The following is a 9,807-nucleotide window of genomic DNA, read 5'->3' on the forward strand; positions in this document are numbered from 1 at the left end:
GAAATCAATATGGTCATCAAGGGCTTACAAAGAAAACAGGACTGCATTTCCTAAAAACAAAAATCTAAAAATTACAGCTATACACGAAGTTTGGGATCATAATCAAGATGGCGATGATTGAAATGAAACTAGTTCTATATCGTTACTGTATGGAAGGAGGGGCTGAGGGAGGAGCTCTAAGACCAGCAAGGACGTGCATTAAGTTATGAAATACCGTACAAAGGTCCTGTCAAAATTATAGATGAGATATATCAAGCAAAAATGGACAGTTTAATGCCATAATTTACATTATTGGCTGCTTTGCAGTTATCTGTGTATTATTCGCCCTGTATAGACTGATAGTTTTTTATGCGTTGTTATTCTCAAAGTCTGATAAATAACTACAAAATTTTAAACACAGTAATCTTTAAATTATTAAAGATTGTTGGGTCTATTTCACTGCATTATAGTATGGAATACCTGTTGTGGGGCCACATCTGTCGTTTATTTAGTGGATAATTTATCCAAAATTCGCTGCACATTTGGAGCAACGTGGGCACACATCTAGTGTTACTGAAGGAATGGTTAGGACCAGGAGTCCCAGTCTCTCAGGGGAAATCGACATCTTAACGCTGATGGGATCTTACCTTGTAGCACATTCTTACTTCTGAATTACGATCACAACAATCAGACTAAACAAACGAACTCTCAGCAGGAAAAACGCTGCAGTCTGAATGTCTGAACCACAACTGGGCTTTCAACTCAACTCCTACGTTAGTGTTGTGTGTGGACAGGTACTTACCAAGCAAGGCTGTGTGACTCAGTGGTCATAGCCAGTCGTGGGTTACCTGTGGAAGCAGGTAACACTACCAGGTCATCAGAGACCGCTGTCCTCTGTGGATCTTGAGGTTTCTATAAGAAGAATAAATAGTTTATGAAATGAAAACGATGTAGGTTTCCACTGTGGAAAACCAGGAAGCGCAGATAGGAGAAAGATTGTTCGCAATACCCACCACACTATTATAAATCATATCCACTGTACAACAATAACAACGGTCACCTAATCTGAGAATGCCAAACTAGACCTTCAGAGAAATCCCAGTGGGTAGGGGAAGGCAGTCAGCAGGGCTCTACTTTAGTTCCTGGCATCTTTGTAGTTCTCAGCAGAGCTGCTGCATGTCAAGGTGTTATCTAGTGGTGGTGTGGTCACTTTGAGAACGGCCTTTAGGTAGTAGACTGGATTCCTACTTGCCAATCACAAATGTGAGCATTGTGGGAAAAAATTATAATTTCCAGACTATTTTACATCCTTTTTTAATTTAGCCTTAGTTTGTATAAATATGTTTAGCTGATATGTTTTAATCAGAATACTTTATGTTCATCCCTAAGGAGAAAAGAGAATATTATGTTAATCGTGATCTCGAATCTGCGAATACTTTGATTGAAAAAAAACCAAAACTGAATCAATGCAGGCAACACTGAGTAGCTACAGCTGCGTGGACAAGCTTAAACTGAGCTAAAACGGAAATTAACGGGGCAAGTTTTAGAGCCTTTGGGCTTCTTAACAGACACACAATGCAATTAATATGTCTGTACAACATAAACAATGTCTGTACAACATAAACAATTAATGTTTGTACAACATGAACAATTAATATGTCTGTACAACATGAACAGGGCCCTTACGTAACATCCAGATACGTTTTAAACTCAGACATTCTTTTACAAAAGTCATATTTATAGAAATGAAATGAGCAGTGAATCAGAAAAATAGGTTTTTCCCATAATCTTGGCTGTTGTCTATTCTTCATAGTGCATATATTTTAAAAAGTTATCTATCTCCCCTTAATCATGCTACTGGGTTACTGTTCACCTGATTTCACAAAGAGCTAAAGAGCCAGGGCACTACCCTCCTACACCCCATTTTCTTTAATAAAAACTAAAACCTAAAGTGTAAGAGGCCCCATTGAATAGACAGGTGAATTTTAATGTTTGTATGAATATTATATTACACTATTGTATCACATTTAAAATTCCACCTTGTTATTACCTGGCGTTGGTGTTGTAGGTCCTCATGTTCAGGATAAAGATGCATTATGATGCCACTCAGGCGTTGTAGCGTTCCTCAGCCTGACATAGGCTGATCTACCTGCAAGGGTCAAACACAAACAGTTATGTAACATCTACATCCCAGTGTTCTTTACATCATTCATAAGTCTAATTTGAAGGGTGCCAGTAGCCGCCTCTACATTTAAATTCATTGAGTAACAAATAACAAGGTAGGTTGCAGCTTGGAGATAACAAATCAAGTCCATGCTAAACCTATACAGAAAAAAATCTCCCTTTCTTAAGAGATGATACTAGAGATGTAAATTAGGCTTGAATGATGTTGACTGATGATGATGATGGACTCTAGGAGTCTGTTTACCTGCAGTTAAATAACCAGGTTAAATGGTGACCTGTGCAGAACAGACAGCCTGCAGATGTTGTGAAAGCAGAGATCTTTACAGAGGCAATGTTCCCGAATTTAAAATAACAGCAACCAGACTGAAACTTAACACAAAGCAGCCTGTAGAAGTAATAAGTCGTTCCACCACTTCACATTTGACTGTTGTTACATCAGACACAGTTGCACTGAGTCTGCTACCTAGCCAGTCTTATTACCAAGCACTCAAATATTAAACCAGCCGAACCCTCTGGTTACATCTATAAGTATAACTTAGGAAAAGTTGAGACCAGCCAAGTAACAGAAACAAAAAGCATTACAAACACCAAAAACATGATGAAATACTAGCTTAAAAGTTAAAAATTTGCTATGCAACACTGTAAACACTAGCCGTGAGAAGCTAACTAGCTATTGTTAGCACTGGCAAACCAGGCTAGTTAAAATAAAATGAGCTGTAAAAGATAGACTGCAAAACACGTTAACCAGTGTTAGTCTAATTAATAATGACTCTAAAACAGTGTTACTGACTTACCTAACGTAGTTTCCATCAGTTTCTTCATCCAACGTGTTCGTAGCTCCGTCTGCTGTGCTGCTGCCAGCGTGTGCTCTGCTCGTCCTACTAACGCACGTGCAGGTGGACCCGCCCACTCAGCCACTCAGGCAGCACCGTGTGGGTGGGGATGGGCACAGGTGAGGTGGGGACCGGGGGAGTTCAGAACAGTGTGTTCTAAGGATCGGCAGCTGAATCCCGGAGGCTGGGACAGGAGGGAGGCAGGCCCAGGGTACGCTGGGGACCGGGGAGTCAGGAAGGTTATTCCTCCCTTACCTCTTGATCCACGGGGTTGGGTAGCAATCTATTTTATGGTATTGCGAATTGTTGTTTCACTAAATTATAATTGTATCCAAAAAGAAAAATAGTGTATACACTTTAAATATCCTAATTTTAGAGTTAATGGTTTTGCCAGAGTTTAAATTTAGTAATTTTGAATTGAGTTGTGTTGTATCAGGCCTGTTTCTTTCCATTAAAGCTTTAAACCATAGTTACTATTCATTACCTTATACCCAAAAGCCTCAAACAAAATATAAACGATAGCTGGTGACACGAACGGAAGGGCAGTTCATTGCTTGCATGACACAGAGCAGATTTTAAAATCCGCCGTATCCCCACTACTTAAAATATGCTCAGCACTTTTCCTTGATGCCAGACAACTGTTATCTCTGCTCTTTAAAGCCAATAGAATCTTTTGACAAAAACTGTATTTTACATCACAAAACAATAGGCTCTAATCTCTGCCTCAATCGTTAGTTTGTTTTTGTGTGGCTTTCTTAACTGTTAAGCAAAAGTAATGTGGTTACTGTGCTAGCTGCTGGTAAAGGATAACGTGTCCTGTGCTGTGCTCCATAGCAACTGCCTTTATTGTGCGGCAGTCAGCCCTGGAGGGCCTATTTTTATTGTGGATATCACTATTATTAAATATTAAATTGAATGTGACTATAAATGTCATATGCCAGACTGTCACCGTAACCCCACCTCTCGTCTGCATTTACATCTAATTGAGTCTGACCAATGTTACGAGACATACAAGGCTGTTCATGTCGTTGCACTGTGAGTTATGCGCTGCACAGAACACTGCCTCGGGTCGTAAAGTCGTGCTGTGGGTAATAGGATCGGTGGGGTTTCGCTGGTTTGGGCAACTGGGCTGCAAGGCAGCTGAAAAAGAAGTAGGTATGGACGAGGACCAGGCCCATGAGACCATGAGCTTGCCCTTATTGACTGCTGCTCCTAAACAGTGACATTGAGGTTGCAAGTTAACAACAGGAATCTGTGCATGACAGAGAGGACAAATCTGGAGAAATAAAGCTAAAACTGTAAAAATCTTGAACTAGAGTATAGTATAGAAACTTGCGCTAGCTGACAGCAGCTACATGTACCTGTCTCTGTCAGCTAACGAATGTAGCCATCAAGTTACTGGATGCAACTTGCAAGTAAGGTTATTGCTGGCATTAACAGATTTATTACAATTAAATCTCACTGCAAGAGAAAGAGAAGCAAAAGCACAGAGAAAGAGAACCAATAAAAGTGTGACTTCACCAGTGGCTCCAGTACAGGCAGGCTGTGGTACAGCAACCAACTTCTGATCAGGAGGGACACTGTCTCTCTTACTGGTGTTAGTGGAGCAGACTGAGCAAAAAATGGGCATTGGCAAGCTTAGACCCAGCACGGTTTCCATTGTACTATTTCTAGCAATGCTAACGGCATCCTCAGTTTGCATAGGCTAAGAGAGCACTGCAACTGCTGCCTCATTTTGTAGAGCTAAAGAGCCATGTAACTGCAGAATCACTTTGTATAGGCTAACAGGCACTGTAACTGCAGACTCACTTTGTATAGGCTAACATAGCACTGCTAACTGCAGCCTCACTTTGTGAGGCTAACAGAGCCACTGTTAATGCAGAATCCCTTTGTATAGGCTAACAGAGCACTGTTAACTGCAGAATCCCTTGTAGGCAACCTACACTGTAACTGCAGACTCACTTTGTATAGGCTAACATAGCACTGCTAACTGCAGCCTCACTTGTATAGGCTAACAGAGACTGTTAACTGCAGAATCCCTTTGTATAGGCTAACATAGCACTGCTACTGCAGACTCACTTTGTATAGGCAACAGAGCACTGCTAACTGCAGAATCCCTTTGTATGGCTAAGAGCACTGTTAACTGCAGAATCCTTTGTATAGGCTAACAGAGCACTGCTAACTGCAGACTCACTTTGTATAGGCTAACAGAGCACTGCTACTGCGACTCACTTTGTATAGGCAACTGCAGACTCATTTGTATAGGCTAACAGAGCTGCTAACTGCAGACTCACTTTGTATAGGCTAACAGAGCACTGCTACTGCAAATCACTTGTATAGGCAACATAGCACTGCTAACTGCTGCTACCCCTTTGTATAGGCTAAGAGAACACTAAGAGAGCATGCTTACTGCAGAATCCTTTGTATAGGCTAAGAGAGACTGTTAACTTAGCAGCCTCAGTTATGTTTTTCAGTCGGATCAATCAGTCAGTAGTGTACATTATGTCCTTCAGTTCTTTCCCTCGGCTTCTGATTTACAGAGTTTCCTGGTGGACAGAAAACTTTTCTTGTTGCTAAAGTAACTGTAAACTCTAGAGTACATCAGCTAGTTAGCTCAGTTAGCCATGCTGCAGGATTGAGGGTTGAAGCAAGGGGAGGAATGGTGGTGTTTTCCCTGCTAGCAAATCCCGCTGGGAGGAAGAGGTGTTTAGGGCCAGTGCATGGGGGGAAAAAAATGCTGGTGTTGAGAAGAAAGAAACACTCAGTTATGCCGAACCAGGCCATGCATGCAAGCATCAGAACCGGTTCAGAAGCCTCTCAGACGTCATGGCAGAGACTGGGAGACAGAAGAGAAGACATGAGAAAGCTAAGAAGACAAACGGAGAGAGTGACCAAGCAAGGGTACATCTCTGACTATTTTATTGTTGTCGTTATATTATTCTGTGAGTCTGGAGTTGGGCCTCTTAGTTGGGACTAGTAAGAATATATGCTGGTTGTGTTGTTCACTTTCTTTAGGTTTGGACTGAAATATTGGCTTAAGATATTAAGCATGACAAATAGTATATTATGTTGTATACAAAATATAATATATATAATATTGTTGTACCAGTACAGATACAAGGAAAATGCTTAGCATTTAACCCATCTAACTCGTTAGGAGCCATTTGCAGCTTAGTCTGCACGTCCCTAGGCTGTGTAAACCATGCTGGGGCCACTGCTGGAAAGGGCCACAACTGCTGTGAAAGGGCACACTGCTGTGAAAGGGCCCTGAACGTCATTTATCCAGAGTCTGGTGGTCACCTCTCTGTGACAGTCTGATCCGATCCATATCTTATAATGGAGTAAACATGGAGATAATTGTTGCTAACTGAAGTTTCAGTTGAGTGGCCGAACTATCACTATGTTTATGCTTCAAGCTCAAATAAAATCCACTATTAATAAATTGGCTGTAAAAGTTTTAAACTACATTTCAGAGATGAGTGAAAGACAGGAATTGCTCAGATGAGATCTTAATGAGTTCAACATGGACATGTTTATTAAAGCAGCTGGTCTATTGGAATTAGGATCCCTAAACACGGATAAAAACATTAAAAAATAAAGTGTTTATAACAAACTAAATGAACAAGACTTATCTCTAGATAACCTTATTGTAATAAGATTTAAGTTGAGATTATAATAACATGTGACCCTCTGTATGGATCATGCTAAGGTTGCAGGGTTAGGTGTAACACACATTTCTGCTCCAGGTAACACCGATCAGGTTGGCATCGGCTCAACCAGACGTCCACACCACGTAGGCGTGATCTCTTCTGTCATCTTTAGCTGTGGAACTAATTTTTTAAATGTGCACAGTGGCACTGGTCACCAAAATGAAACATTGGTCATTTTAATTATTTATACCCCGTACCTTAAACCAGTGTCCAAGTATCTACATGTTAAAAATGGTTTTAATTTCTGCTCTCCTTTGAATTTCCTGGTAGTACAATTATAGAGAAAAAGACTACGGTAATTAAATAAAACATATAAACACATAGAATATGGTGATGTATACACAATGTGTAAGTAAACAAATAATAGTAGTAAATCCATATTAGAATAATGTTTATAATTAAAATATTAATTGATATGTTAGTGTTTTTCAAAGAATAAAGCCTAAATACATATGTATATATATATATCTATTACAAATGTGTACACAAACAAATATAAAATAGTATCATATAAAAATAATTTTCATAATTATAATTATTATTGATATGTTATAGGTTTTTTTTCAAATAATAAAACCTTTTTCAAAGGACGTTTGATGATTAAATGTATTTGGTAAAACTAATTTAATAACATTAAAGTTCTGATCACATTAAAGTGATAGACCAAAGATATTCACAAATATGAAGCTTATATGATATACACACTATACACTTTGTCAGGTGAAAGACCCCACCAGTCCGTTTCACACACTGTAACCCCCTGACCCTCTAGGGCAACACATTGTGTGAAAATTGACCGATGGGGACCATTTTTTTTTTCAAGAAAATTGCACCAGGGCTACAGCAGGCTGTTTTATATGATTCCAATGCTTGTGCCTCTGGGGACCGGGGTTCGGTCCCCACGGGAAAAACTGGTCCCCATGGGGTGAGTCATATGTCAGGTCAGGGACCCCACAGGATATAAGAACGCAACACACAACACAAACCAACACACACACACACACACACACACACACACACACACACACACACACACAGCCTCTTTGGGTTTAATTTACTATTTTGTGCACAAAACAAGTCTGCTCACAGTACAGATTTGATCTCCTGTGTTAGTGCAGGATGATTGCCAGCAATGAGATGTTTTTGGGATGTCTGAAACAGGCCACACACGGTGAACTACACAGATGACTGTTGGCAGAGAAGCACCAGGACAATATTAATATTATGAGCATATTATGAGACCAAATATTGAGGGGAGGATCTCCTGCGCTGAGCCATATGGAGGCAGCCTGCTGTTTATTTCCTGGCTGAGCTCAGCTAGCTGAGGTCGCTGGAGCCTTTGTTTTCTTGGATCAACACAACCTGCAACAGTGAGAACACACACGCACACACACACAAGGAAATAAGCAAGGAAATGATTTGTGTGTTTTTAAAAGCGAGGGGTCACATTGTGTAAATGAACTGCTGCAATCTAGTGGTGTTTTAAGAGTGAGACTGTGAATGACAATGATCAGCCAGCAGAGGGCAGCCACGCCCATTAAACTTCAGCAACATGAGGCACCAAGGCAGGTTTCCCTTGAACTTCAAAACCATTCAAGCACTTTAAGGTCTTTTAAATATAAATGTTTTAAAACTTTTGCCAATGCCCTGTAGTCAAACCAATTCTGTTAGACTATAGGGAATGTGTGACTTCCAGTGTTCATCTCCACGACTTTAAAACAATTTTTATGCGTGAATTCTGCATACTTGAAAAGTATGTTTAATGTGTGGTGTGAAAAAAACCTGGGAGGGATAGTATGTGTCCTCTAATATTGTGTGGATTTAAAAGAAATACACAGGTCATGTTTAAAACTGATATTCGACTACGACAAACTATTTATTAAACCATTTCCCGAAACCTTTCCAGGCCAGGAAAAACAATTTTAAGAAAATGTCATGATTTATATAATCTGCATTTATTCTCTAAAGAGTAGAGACTTTGTTTGAGTTTATGTTATTATCATAAACGCAACGTCACCGGTTTACCAAGAAATTCCTCCCAATGGTGAATCCTTATGTACTGTATATACAGTGGTGCTCATGAGTATAGGAAGCCATGCTTAATTTGACTAAAAAGAGGAATTTAAAAAAACATCTTTTTGAAATTGATCTAAATGCCTTAATTAAAAAATGAGGAAAAATCCAACCTTTAAGGACATCAATTTTCTTTTTGAATGAATAATGTATCATTAATAAATAAATGTTCTTCCTTAAAATACAGGAGGCCATAAAGTATACACACCACTATCTGCCAGGCAGATTTTTATTTTTAAAGACCAGTTATTTTATGGATCAGGATACTAGGCATCTTGATAAAGTTCCCTTGGCCTTTGGAATTAAAATACTAAAATGAATAATGATTTTTTTTAGTCAACTTAAGCATGGCTTCCTATACTCATGAGCAGCACTGTATAAATATTGCAATTTTTGTATCACTGTCTAACAGATCTTGTTAACTTATTTACTGTACACAAATACAAATGTTTTGAAAATATGGTCGGTGTCCCATTTTTGTACATAAGTGATCTTTTTTTATTTTGTTGTCCATAAAAAGGTCAAGATTCAGTCCCATGAATTAATGTCATTACATCATATTCTCAGTTCAAAAAAGCAACATAAAATTACAAATCATAATACAAATAGAATAGGTAAGTACAGTAACCATATAAACAGCCCACTAATATTGTCTAGCCCGCCCCACCCACCTACCGCTGCCCCGCTCAATCTCTAGCACAAAACTCATAACAATACATCAGTTAGTATCAGCGATAAAAAATTCAAATAAAATTCCTGGGTTTTTTTTTTTCTTTCTTTTTTTAAAGCGCTTCAATGTTCCAATGCCATGAGTTCAGCTTTACCCCCACATAGAATACATAATAGAGATAACGTCCCACCCGTCACTTGCTCGGCAAAACACAATAGACATGCATACAGTTTTCACTGTTCAACCCCCCCCACCCACCCCACCCCACCCCACCCCCATCCCCATCAATACACATTCAGGGCCAGAGAATACAATATACGTCAACCATAGTGGTGCATCAATTAAACAAGTCTCTACC

Source organism: Etheostoma spectabile, chromosome 12 (assembly GCF_008692095.1).
Source record: "Etheostoma spectabile isolate EspeVRDwgs_2016 chromosome 12, UIUC_Espe_1.0, whole genome shotgun sequence".
In the NCBI taxonomy this organism is placed as follows: domain Eukaryota; kingdom Metazoa; phylum Chordata; class Actinopteri; order Perciformes; family Percidae; genus Etheostoma; species Etheostoma spectabile.